Genomic DNA, 13,679 nt, shown 5'->3' on the forward strand with positions numbered 1-13,679 from the left:
ATTTTGTTGGCTTATTGGCTTATAGCTTGTCGTTAATAAAAGAACCTATTAATCTGATATTGTTGATATTCATCAACTGTGAAAATTCCACATAGCTAACATAAACAAGGGTTTATATGATACAGCAGACAGCGTCCCTCAGCAAGACAGTTCCATTTTTAGAACCCCAAAAAATGAATCAGTTCAGATTCAGAATCAGCATCTTTGCAGTTCACTCGTTTAAATTACAACACTATAAACACTGGTACAAATGTAAACCATCCCTAAAGCAAAGCACTAACTGCTGGGGATTTGACACTGGATGTAGTGATTGGACTGACAACACTCCCGGGACAAGTTTGGGACAGATGTTTCCTACCTAATAGATACAGTATCGAAGCCCGGTGAAGGCCTGATTAAAAGTGGGTGTACGAAACTATACCGACTACGAATCCATCTTACTTAACTACGTCAAAGTTGAAATTCGGATTTCAATTATAAAATTGTGCTGATTATTGCATTTATTGTAACCGAAATACAGTTGCAGAATAGAAAGAACTCCCTATTTATTGAGGCACCGATGTCTATCAGTCTTTCCATCTATCTTTCTGTCCAAGTCTGTAAACCATGGCAAGACCTATTTTTATAGATGATCTATTTCTGTTACCACTAAAACAACAAATTCTCAACCAAAGATATACCAACACTTCCACCCATCTTCGTATTTCTCACCGAACCTGTTGTTTTACTTAACCCTATTTGTACAAATCCCTCAGTGTCGCCAGTCCGACTCTACATTTACCGCTTTTATTAAATATCCACTACTTACCACTTACAAGTACCACAAAAAATACTATTTAAGTAAACTTAAATCTTTCTTACACACGTATTCGTAACGGTGTAAATTCATCCGCAAACCGGTCCATATGCACTTACATCACTGTCCACGAAACGTGCCTCCTTATGCATCGTTAATCTTGTTTATTATACTATTTATTATAACCAAAACCTGACTATACAAGGGAGGATTTTTAAAATTACAGAATCAACTGTGATTTAGATATGAAACTTCTACCTGGGGATGGCCTCCTTTTAAACTGTACTTGCATTTGCGGAAGAGAGATGGCGCGCTATGCTGTGGATAGCGCTATCCCGCTCCCACACTGCAGTGTCGATTAAAGAGGTGCTGCTGACTCCTTGCTATATATTATTTAAGTTTAATATGAGGATTTAAAGAGATTGAGGAAAGGAATGGTCTTCTTTTATGATCAAAAGTTATGTTCTGTGTCGCGGTTTTAAGAGGACACGCTATATTTAGTTATGATTTTAAAATTATGGAAAAGGGAGTTTTTGGGTTTGGCTGTGTAATATGATTTTTATGTTTAAATAATTTTATGAATGGCAGCAATATGATCGATGGAAAAAATTATGTTTAAACAAGATACATTGACACAACAGAATTACATGAAATGAAATGAGTTTCAAAACAAATTAAAAATACAAAAAAGACGAAAAGTCAAGCTACGAAAAAGAAAAAAAGGTGGATTGTCTAATGTTTCAATACATAAACGCAAGACTTTGATATTCTATTGCATGCTAAAACAATGACTTTTATAATTCTGTTGTGCTCGCGATATTTTCCGCGAAATTTTCGCTCCGGGGGTCTCATAGGACCAAAAGTAATAAAGCATGTATATGCCAAATTACACGCAGATCTGTTTCGGCGTGATTGAGTAATGAACAAACATACAAACTTTCGTGATTGCAATATTTAGTATTGATCTATACTACTTTTTATACATAGAACGAAGGAGGACTTAACACCTGAGGCATATTCTACCAATTAACCACAGGTGCCTTGTCAAGTGGTTTTGCATCGTTTACTACAAACATATTTATAAAAAAAATGATTATAATACTTATCAGCCCAATATTGTTTATACACACAATTTTTAAGAGATTTGTGTGTTTCCTTACACCACCTTGAGTAATTTTCAGGTGTTCAGGATTCCTCTCGATCTTTTCCTTCTTGTTTCAGCAAGTGACTATTATTTTGTAATACGCACTAACTTTACCCAACATTAGACATAGCAATTCAATTGGTATGCCACTGGCTATCGCTAATTTTAAATAATCAATCTCATTAAAAAAATATACTAAACAGTTGAACACTAAGCTGAAATGATAAGAAACTTTAAAATTTATAATATTCTCGTTATCAAAACACGAACTTTACGTTAACACTTATAACATAACATCATCAGCATAAAACGCTGCCAGAATCAAATCACATATTACAGTCACACACAAAATAAAAGTGATGCCGTATCCTCTTTGGAAGTAAGGCGACACGTAGAAATGGGTAACATTACTGCAGAGGAACCTACACATGTACCACGAGATCTTAAAGACTGACTGTGGTCGTTGTGGAAGCGAGATGGTACTATATGCTATGTATAGCCCTGTCTCTCTTCTGCCCAAGCGACAGAGTTAAGTGAAGATATCATAGTACAGGCATTCTTACTGTCTTTCCCTCTGATTAATTTTGGTAGTAGACTCTTGGGATCAGCGTTGTTTGTTAGTGTTGTTTCGTGATTTTTGTTGATTCTCCTGTCGCAAGGGACTAAGATGATCTCTTAACTTGTTCGTGAACGACCCTCTTTTTTATTGATAAAAATTTGGATTGTACTGTGAAGGTTTTTGTGACAAATCGTAGTAATGAAATTGTGGTAGGAACTCACATCAACAAACTTATCAGTCGGTTTTTGTTAGACAGCTGGACTTGATGTGTCACAATATTATTAATAAATACAAACCCGGTATTATGCGATGCGAAAATTAATATTAGAAACTCATGTGAACATCCTGCTGTTGACCAAACTGCCAGTCACAGTCTCAGAGAATTGATAAGTATTAATCACCATATAGGTATGGTGCTATAGTTAACATTTACTTTCTAACACATTTGCTGGTCAAATATCTGAGGGGTATAGGTCACCAAGGTAACCCCACTGTGCGAGACATGGGTTCTTCTAAGTATTTGTGTGATCCACTTGTGCTAAGGTTTTGGAACTTCCCGCGACGGAGATTAAATGGATTCGTGCCGAATTATAAAATAAAAATCGAGATTAATTTAATTGTCGAGATTATGATTTCAAATTCCAGTTACAAATACTCTAACATACTATTCAAAAAACCAGCAGCTCCTTACAAACACTTAACTTTAAATTAGAAAGGAGGTTTACGACAATTCAGGATCTCTGATGTTCATATTCAAGGCGCCAGGTGGCGTTACCTACAGACGATTGGCAAACGCACGCGTTACATTTTATTGTGAACATTTCCTACGTACGTGGGATCCCACAAAGCGGTTCCTTTATCGATTTACATCCGAAATGCTGTATCTACTTAAGAATATATTAAAATTTGCTGTAGTTATGGTTTGTTTGATTCGATTGGGTGCGAAAATTGTATTTTGATCTTTGATAGTAAAATATAATATGATTAGATGTAGTCTGCGGGCACGACCTCTACAAAACAATTGAAACTTAATTGTATTGACCTTGAGTTTAGCGTCCCACACTAAATTTCCTATTATTGTGTAAAAAAATGCTTAAGATAAAACGAAAATTTTAATTCTAAGCCAAATTTCATTTATTCATCGGCCATTTTAAATAACAGAATTGAGGCCCAGGAAAAAACGCAAGGAACATCAAAAAATAAAACAAAACGTATCACACATATCAGTATGGAAATTAGCCATTAATACAAAAACCGAAAATCGCTCCAGCATTCAGCAATAAAAACGATTAAACAAATGAATGTACGGACAAACTTATCCTTGCATAATGTTCGGTAATTAATGTATTATTTATATTAAAACGTTAGCCGCTAACGAGCTGCCCAATTGTATTCGATATTTATAAACGTGAAATAATTATCGCAATTCCCTGTGCATCGGTCGTATATTGTTTAAAGTTTAATGTTTTTTGGGTTGAATAAATGGATGTATTTATATTCCAGTAAAATTTTCTTGGAAGCCTACTTCTTGACTTAGAACTTTCGCGGTTGTGAAAGCGAGACGACGCACTACGCAATAGTTTTACTTAAAAAGAGGTTGAAAGACTTATTATAGACAGTTATTTTTGTGTAGGTGTGGGAATCCTCTTGGGGTAGGAGGTGAGTAGTGTCAGACTCTTACTTAGTAACCCAGCACGGTCATGTAACGTCTCCCTTAGCCGGTGCACTTCAATGTATATCAATTCATCACGCGCCTTAAAAATCCCACCCCAGTAGAAAACCCAGGAATGTATGGATATTACTGCAAGACTAAAATAAGTGCAAAGTTACAGGACTTATTGAAATTAATTACATTTCCATACATTCATAGATTGTTATTCATTTCAGTTTATGATTGACAAAATATCTCTTGGTTAGAAGATGATTATGACTCAAATGTACGAACATAAAGTGCCTTAAACTCTATACTTGTATTATTGAATGAGACTACAGTATACTCATGCGCGTTTGCCGGGATTGTCCGACTAATTTCAGACCCAAACGGAGTTCTTAACCCTGGATTGACGCGATGGTGGAGTCGCGAGTCGACAGTCAAGTCAACAGAGTATCAATGTTGTCAGAAAAAAAGTTCAAATCATTCTGGTCAAATTATTAATCTGTACAGCGGTTACTAAATATGAAACATACATTATTTTCTTAGCAATAAATCAGCAATTTTCGTAATCGCTTTGCGCTTTCTAGACACGTAATAACACTACTTGAAATATCCAACAGGAATCCTTAAAAATATGTTTACTCGAGTCCGTAAGCTGCCGTATTCCAGGAAATTCTAAAAAGGGGAAATTCTTAGCTATTTCTTCTGTAACATTGTGAGTCTGAGTTTGAAGCTAGCTTGGGGATTAGTCCTCATGTGGCGGGAGTAAAATGTTTACAGACGTTTATTCCGTGTGTATTTTGTTCCGTACCTGTAATAAAACGCGTGTGTTATTCAAAACATGTGTTTGGTGATCGAGGTATTGTGGTCCCTGTTATCTGGTTGTCAATCAGACAAGCTGTACTGCCGTTTATTAAATCTAGATCTCAATTAATTTTAGTAAGCATAATTAGGACGTGACTTTTTCACTAAATTTTGTGAGGTTGATTCATACTTAAATCTATACTAATCTATACTCTATATACTAATATATAAAGCTAAAGAGTTTGTTTGTTTGTTTGAACGCGCTAATTTCAGGAACCACTGGTCAAAAAAAATATTTTTGTCTTGAATAGACCATTCATCGAGGAAGGTTATAGGCTACCATCACGCTGCGACTAATAGGAGCGAAGATACAATGGAAAATGTGAAAAAAATAGGGCAGGTATAAATCATAACTTATATCTTCTAACCACGCGGACGAAGTCGCGGGAAACAGCTAGTGATACAATAAGTCGTTTATACAAAGTACACAAATGCTTGTCATCCTCAGGGATTGAACCCACCACACGTCTCCCACTGTTTGGTCATACTATACTCAACTACCCGTGCAGTAAAATTTTGTTCTCGTACTGTTTATCTCTTAACTTCACGACAAAGGCTTTAGAACACGTCGTACCTAGATAGGCCTTTGTTAAACAGCAGTAAATTATCTGAGCAAGTTCTAAGTAGGCTTAACTTACGACACGCTGAGTTTGTTTCTAAACATTTTAAAACAAAGTTGTTAACTTGTTTGACAGCTGCCTTGTTACTGTGTGATTCTACGTCTAGCTTTTTCCCGCAATTTCATTCGAGTATAATTATTTTTAACTAGCCCACTGTGTTCCACTGCTGGGCAAAGGCCTTCCCCAAATCCTTCCAATCTTTCCACGGTTAAGATCGTCTCGCCACCGCTTCTTAGGCCTCCCTGATTTTGGTTATGGCTATAAAAATGTTAATAATTAATAGCTGCAATATTATCTTTCTTTTGAAAATTTGGTTATGTAAATGTTAATCTAGAATATTAGCTAATTTGCCACTAAATTGTATCCAAATTGGTGTATCCGTTGGAGCGTGTTGAGCTGGTTACAAATATACACATATTATCGTAATAACTTTCAGGTGCCCGATTCATAGATACATTAAATACAATACGATACGATAATAAATAACCATTCATTTACAAATGGAGAATCCAATTTACAAGATTTGACTCCTTTACCAGACATTTGACAACATCATTGTAAATATTTCTAATACCTTCATAGTTCTCACAAGGCACCAATAGGTACAAATACCAGAATCGTACAAAAATTCCTCGTGGTTCAACTAATTTACATAGATTACTGAGACCTAGACACTAATTTTAGACTTACATAAAATCTGCATAACTTTAAAGGCAAGTTCGGTTAATGGCTATGCTACTGCATTGAGATTTGAGAGCTTTATTTAAACCAAACTTTTACTTATCGTAATCCTAAGACACTGCACTTTATTTACTTCTTCACCTTTGTAAAACTCTGTGCTTGTTGGCCACAAACTTCTTCTTTTCTTTTCATTTGGTTGATGGTGCAATCCGGAGTTTTAAGCGTCTGACGCACATCACACAGATAAAAAAAAAACTCTAAAAAAATACGAAATTTTCATTCTTTCTCAAGATGTTTTATTTCACCGTTTTAGCAAGTGATACCTACTGTTTCCGGAGAAAGAAAAATTATTCACTAAATCATTGTTGACTCACGCGTATTTATCGGGATTTTTTTATTTTGATTTTGAGAAGTACAAAGTAATTATGAACTGCCTCAGAAAAGTAATCGACGGTAACATTTTGTAAGGAGTGTCATAGCAAACCTAGTCGTCAGAATTGTCATGACTTAACAATTAAAGATGACAATCGGTATAACGTTGAATGTGCTTGCTGAGACATGCATCGGAATGTTGCTGAGGTATGCATACAAGTCAAATGTTCAGACCGATTGCGACGAGCAATTGCTTAAGGACCAAATCGGACGTCTCACATATCAACATAGCAATATCTATCCAGGCAATCGAGTAAACCGTTTTAAGACGTACCCTGTTGTCTTAGACCCGTTTAATAAAAGAGTCTAATTAGTCCGTGTGAAAGATTTTAATATCAGATACGTTTTGTTGATAGCATATAAAAAAAATGAACATGAAAGTGTAACTTGAAATAAATTAGGATGTCACTTGTCTGTAAACTCTTTAGAGACAAGTGACGTAGCTAGCCCCAACTTTAATACGTGCCATCGTCTTGGATTCGTTTTATCTTCTACTTTTTGTATTGATTTCATAATGCCAAAAATACTTAGAGCGATATTGTTCAGAAACGTAACTGACCTAGTAATATTTCTTTAATTACCTAAATAACCCATTAAATTTTGCCTTACGATATTTTTTCTTTTATGGAAATTAAATACAAAACAAAACCTACACTTTACCTGCACAATACATAAACAGTTTTGTAAACTAAAATTCTCGTCGTTTTGCTAAAACAAGCAACAATTCAACTAATCAGTTTAACCTGAATACTGTAGAATACTCAACCGTCCACGACTCTAATTGGTCACTAAAACAAATAGAATTACACGAAAAAACAGTACGAATGTAAAATTATATTAATTCAGAGCACAACGGGGAACGGAACCACAAACTCGGATATTTAATTCATACCGACGTAATTTATTTAACGGCGACACTGCGCGGACAATGTTGCCAGATATAAAATATTGATTTAGTTTGCTTTTTTGTTTGCTGCAAGTCAAATGATGATGAATGTTGCTATGCAAATGTTATTTTAGTTGGATTCTGTGGGTTTCAGGGAAATAGTCGGTTTTTATTATATAAAGTTTGATATAAATTAATGAATGTTTTTTCACTGGTTTGAGAATGTTTGGATATTGTTTTTGAAGCAGAAGTTGTGTTGTGATAACTCGTCTACCTAAAATTCTTAGCTATTAAAGATTCTCCCGTTATCCCTATGAGCATCTAAGACAACGGGAATAGGATGGACGTGAAGGGCAAAGAGACAGAGGATAATTATATCAACAAAGGGAGACCTATGCCAAGTAAGTAGATTGAGCATGGTTGATGATGATGATGACGACAATAATAAGGTTATTTTTTGGTATTTTACTACTCACTCAGATTAAGTTATTCAATTCCACGTGTATAAGTAGTACTTAAAATTTAAGCAATATCCACAGTTGGATACAAATATAAGGCTTTGAATACACCCGAAATACTTCAAGAACTAAACCAATACAAAAGTAAAACAAAAGAAAACAAATATCAAACCAAACAGGTACTAACATAACTTCATAAAATAATTTAATCAAACTAACTGCCGGTTAAACAATCAGTTAAACGTTTATTCCAAGTCGCAAAGGGATTGAACCTTAACAATGAATTAATTAACAAAGTAATTCACTTTATTTCCTATTCTTTTAACTTAAACGGCCCAATTTGTTGGCGGGAAAAGTTCGCGGTTTAGTCTATTTATGTAAATCGTTTAGTACTGTTTTTTGGATACGATGAATGGTCTGAATCAACGAAATAGGTTTTAGAAGAGGACAAATTAGTTTTTAGTATAGTATAGATGTTATTGAAGGCAGAAGATGAGGTGATTGTTTTAGCAAGTTAAGCTTATTAATACAAATATTTCCCTCTTTTTCCTTATAATATATGTAATGCTATTTTTTTTACAATAATCTACGAAACCCTCTAGAAGAGCTAGTTAATTGTTAAAAGGAAATCCGAAACACTTATAAAACGCACACATACACAATACCTTTATACCTTTTTTTCAAACCTGTATAGAAATTAAAGCAAAACAAAAACGAACATCAAGTGACAAGTAAAAGTATGTAAAAAAACGGTCAAGTGCGAGTCTGTCAGGCTGAGGGAGTAAAAACATGCAAAAGAAAAACGAAGTGGATAAAAAATTGGACAACTATCAATTTTATAACTGTAATGGTTATTTCTGTTTTTATAACGGCAATAGAAATAAATAATGTTTAAAATTTTCAACTATATATCTATAAATGTTTCGAGAATCAATCTGGTGACAGACGTATGAATAGAGAAGCCATCCGTTTTTAACCTTTATGTACGAATCCCCAAAAACCACCACCAAATTTTTATAAAATTGAAAAAAAGGCGAACAAAAATCATTCGGTTTTCATCGGCAAAATCCTTTTAACTTTACCATAGAATGCATACGATACTCGTTACACTATGTTAACCCATTAATAGACTGGTATTGTTCGGGCGGTCTCTCGGGGCTGGGGTCTGGCGAGTGACAGCTTAATAACACTAAATCAAGTATCGGCCCGATGTTTTCATTCGAGGGTTAATAACGTGCAAAATATAAGTTTATTGTGAACCGCTGGCGATTACAGCTCTCGACGTATGGATTAATTTATCGATTTTTTATTAATTGGAAAACTTTTATGGATTATTCTCGTACATCGAAAATCAAAATGCTTTGTCGCGAAAATAATGGATTGACGTTAATTTTGTAGTTTCTGAATTGGTTTGATTTTCTATTATATCTGGAGGATTCTACTAGTTTCTTGCCGGTTTTTCTCCCTAGCAGAGCTCCAAACGATCACCGACATTTCAGAATTAAGCAGATCCATTATAGTAACGTTTTAAAAGTGTTTGGAAAAAGGCAACTTTAAATAAAAAAACTTTTGATATTATTTCAAAACAAAGAACGTAATCGTTATGTCAACTAACTTATAAGTTAGGATTTTCAATAAGCGTAAAAACTTTATCATGACGATTAAGTAATAATCTCGTCGATAAATTGTATAAATAAAATGTTTACACGTGCATAGCTCAGTATCTACGAATAAACATGTTTGTCAACACTTTGAAAATGACGGCTAAAGAAATGAAAGGAAAAACCTGATCAAATAGGAGTCGGACTGGCGTCATTTAAGGTTCTGTTCAGGTTCAAGAAAATCAGATTGGTGACTGAAAATTACTGTTCTGTAACTCTACTACCACGGTTCATGGTTCAATACCTGGAGATGGACGGATGGATAGAAAGACAGCAGAGCTTTGGTAATAACATTGCCGAACACACTGTGTGCGACTGTGTATGTAAAACCCACATGATACAAGCATTCATTGCCTTCAAAAAAAGGATTCCTTTTTACCCTTTTGTTACCTAACCCTAAAAACAATCTCAAGCGAATTCAAGTCCATTACAGTCACGACTTCTACAAATCACTGAGACACTTTACAAATCTCAACCTAACCTCTCGTAACAGACCCCAAATATTTACAACCGTATTCATAGAATATTCTAACCAAACTCACAACACAATGAAAACTCCAAAAGGACGTCATAAGCCATTAAATTGAACTAAAATGGAAAACTCCAAGACGTCTCCATTGAATAATACGAACACTATTTTCTAACACTTCAGAGAGCCTGGCAAAGTATAAAACCGCACGTATTTTATCTAGAAATAGAGGAATTTGCTCTTAGAATGTAGAATGCAGGAAGCGTAGTCATATATTATGCAACAAAGGGATGGCTTGGATGTCGACCTGAGGGCCTACCACTTCTTCAAACAGAAGTAGTAAAAGAACTGTAGGTGTGAAAGAGAGATACCATTCTACGCCTGTAGTGCGTTGTCTCGCTTCTACTTCTGCGATAGTTATACTCTAAGGTATGATGGTAGACCCCTTCATGCACATTGAGGCAGTGAAAGTGGTATCGTGATGTACTCTTGTAAATGCAGACATTGCACGGCTAGTATCTGAGAGACTTGATGCGGTGCTGAGATCTAAGGAAATTGTCAGCATTTCTTTAAAGAAAGTTTCTTTTTTTGTGTTCTTCTAGCATTAGGTATTTTTTTTATTAAAGCGGGTGCTAACAGCTAAGCTAGTTTAGCTATTATATGCGACAGTTTTTTTTGCTAATGTTGCTGTTCAACAAAACAGATGTTTTTTACTAGTTTTTGTTTCAATAAATAATTTGATTTAATTCTAAAAATTAGAGAAAATTTGGGGTGATGGAATAAGCCTTTAGTTTATAAGCTTTTATTTAATCGTTATTTGGAAAAGGAAAACATGAAAGAAGTGAACTTCACCAGCAAATGTGAACTAACAAAGGTAAAAAATTGTTATAACCTTTTTTCAAAAGATTTTTTGTTAGGATTTCAGTTTTATTCATCTAATCACATTTTATTCGAAATAAAAGTAATTTTAAACTTCGATGAACCGGGCATCAGTTTTTAAACTGCTACCTCTTCAAAGCAAACAATTGCTATTTCAGCATTCCACGAAACTATTTCAAAAGGCATTCTCTTGAAATAGCTTTTTAGCGCCCTCCACTCCCTCCACAATTCTAGAATCCGTCCAAACCGCCGTACGGGAGAATATTTCGCTGTGGCAACCCCATTCATTCGGTCAGACGGACGTATTGGACGAGCCACACTGCCTACGAAAAAAAGTTTAACTTCGATCGTTACGAGTGAAACTATAGTTTTATGTATTTTTCTTTTTTTACCAATAACTTCAGTGTTTTACAAGGAATTTATACGACAGTACATTTTTGTTGGAGTTCCAAAAATAAAGCATGTTTCGTTTCGGATTTATCTTGTCTAGTGTTTCGATTTGTGGTTCTGTATACGAAAGATTTTGTTTAGCTGTGGGTAAAGTGTCTGGCATCGTCGATATTATTTTTCAGAAATCTTTTTTTTTTTAGCCGTTACTGTCCTATTGCAGGGCCAAGGCCTCCCTTTTTCTTTCTCTTATTAACTTTAAAACTGACGTCTAACTTAAAAGAAAAAAACAAATTATTATCACCTGCGTATTCTACGCACCCGATGTAGGCTTAAAATTATGTAATTAAAATCTCAAAAATACAAAAGAATATCCAATCAACTAATCACTCTAGGACATCCCAGCCACCAAAAAAAGTACTGCGACTTTAACCTTCAGTTAGCCAAGACAAAGAACAACATCTAGGAAAACATCCACAACTCTTGGCCTATCTCGAATCTTAAAAATTATAACTTGACTCTTAAAGAATCCGGATAAACATCGGTTTTATAAAGTCTTTCCACTTTACTGGGACTTTTAAAGGGGAAGTAGTTAAGGGCGTAACTATTTAGATAATTTTGCTGGAGAAACTTGTAAATTATAGCTGTTTCTGTTTTTGTGATATCACTTTAGGTTGTGTGGTGGATTTTTATTTCTCTTAAATTAACAACACGTTTTGTAAAATAATAGTTTGTGCTCGCCATATTTTGCTAATAAGCGGTTATTACACATTTATCTCGTAACCTGTAAAAAATATAATAGTTATTAAAAAAGAAAGTATCGTGTAGTGTAAAGTTCGAAAAAGTTTAACATAATAACAATAAAATGAAATAAGAAGAAATCTAATTTACAAAAAGCAATCATATTACGGTAGAAAAAGGGGACACCCGGATTTGAACCGGGGACCTATCGATCTGCAGTCGATTGCTCTACCACTGAGCTATATCCCCTATGCAATGTTCACGCGTAAAAGGATACCAGATGCGCAGGATACAACTTTAAATGATTTCTTCGGTGTAAAAATGCGTTTTATTTACATTTTTCATCAACATTTTATATACTTTAGAAACTCAATCCCGATCAAAAGTTACCGCCAATACACATCGTAGTTACACAAACGTACACGTACACATACACAACTTAGACCTTACACAAATGTCTTTAAGTTGCTATTACATCGCGCGACAATTTTCAATCGGTACTTAGTCAGTTTTAATGAAGTGTGTGAATATTTTGAGTAAATTTAAGTTTTTTTGTCTTTCATAAAAATACTCATAGCCTTATATTGTTTCTAATAGTTATATTCGTAATATCTTAGAGGTTCAGGAGTTTGGAATTAAAGATGTCTTCTTCGTTTAGAGGCATTTCATCATCGTCATTATCATCATCGGCCCGTAGTCGTCCACTGCTGGACATAGGCCTCCCCAATTGCATGCCATCAAGATATATCTTCGAATCCCAAATATGAATACAAAATGAATGATTATATTAGTTACGTAGCAACTAATTACGAAAGCGCAATTTATGCAAAATTCGATTATGTTATTTTTAACCTACTTAAAAAATTTGCATTACACTTGTATATTTTTCAATGACTAAGGAATGAATTGGTTGTGTTGTGCAAGTAGATTCGTAAACAAATATTAATAATTAATAGATTTAAAACATCTAAAAACCCACATTTTTAATTGTCACTCCATTCTTATTATCAAAATTGATTGAAGTTGTGAATTGCATTGTCATCAGGTTTAAAACTACCGTGAAAATTTCAGCTTGCTAGCTTATTGGGAAGTGTTTTAGGCTTCCCAAACATTTTTTTATTGTAATCCATTTTAAAATCCCTTCGGTTTTTGACGGCACGTTTTTTAAATGATAGCAACGTTCCCGCATACAGATTTTGTACGTGAATGTACATTCTGAAAATTAAGTGGTACTCTTTCTGAATGCGCTGATTTTTAGTTGATAGTGTGACAATGACAATGGGAATCGAAGCGGAAAATGTTCTCTAAATTATTATTCTATAAATGACTATTAAATGCTCATTAATTTTGATAGATTGATTTGATAGAGTATTTACTTTCGTTTCAATAATATAAAGACTAATATTGGCCTAATTGGGGTAAAACTGAGATGATTTACTATGATCTTG

At 34.4% G+C, this 13,679-nt stretch overlaps 1 non-coding gene across 1 annotated transcript; it reads right to left on the reverse strand.

The window, feature by feature from the left end:
- Nucleotides 1–12,408: 12,408 nt before the first annotated feature.
- Nucleotides 12,409–12,480, reverse strand: Trnac-gca. The gene has a single exon. It is a non-coding gene; the product is annotated as a tRNA-Cys (tRNA).
- Nucleotides 12,481–13,679: the final 1,199 nt, after the last annotated feature.

The sequence above is a fragment of the Trichoplusia ni genome, chromosome 25, assembly GCF_003590095.1.
Source record: "Trichoplusia ni isolate ovarian cell line Hi5 chromosome 25, tn1, whole genome shotgun sequence".
In the NCBI taxonomy this organism is placed as follows: domain Eukaryota; kingdom Metazoa; phylum Arthropoda; class Insecta; order Lepidoptera; family Noctuidae; genus Trichoplusia; species Trichoplusia ni.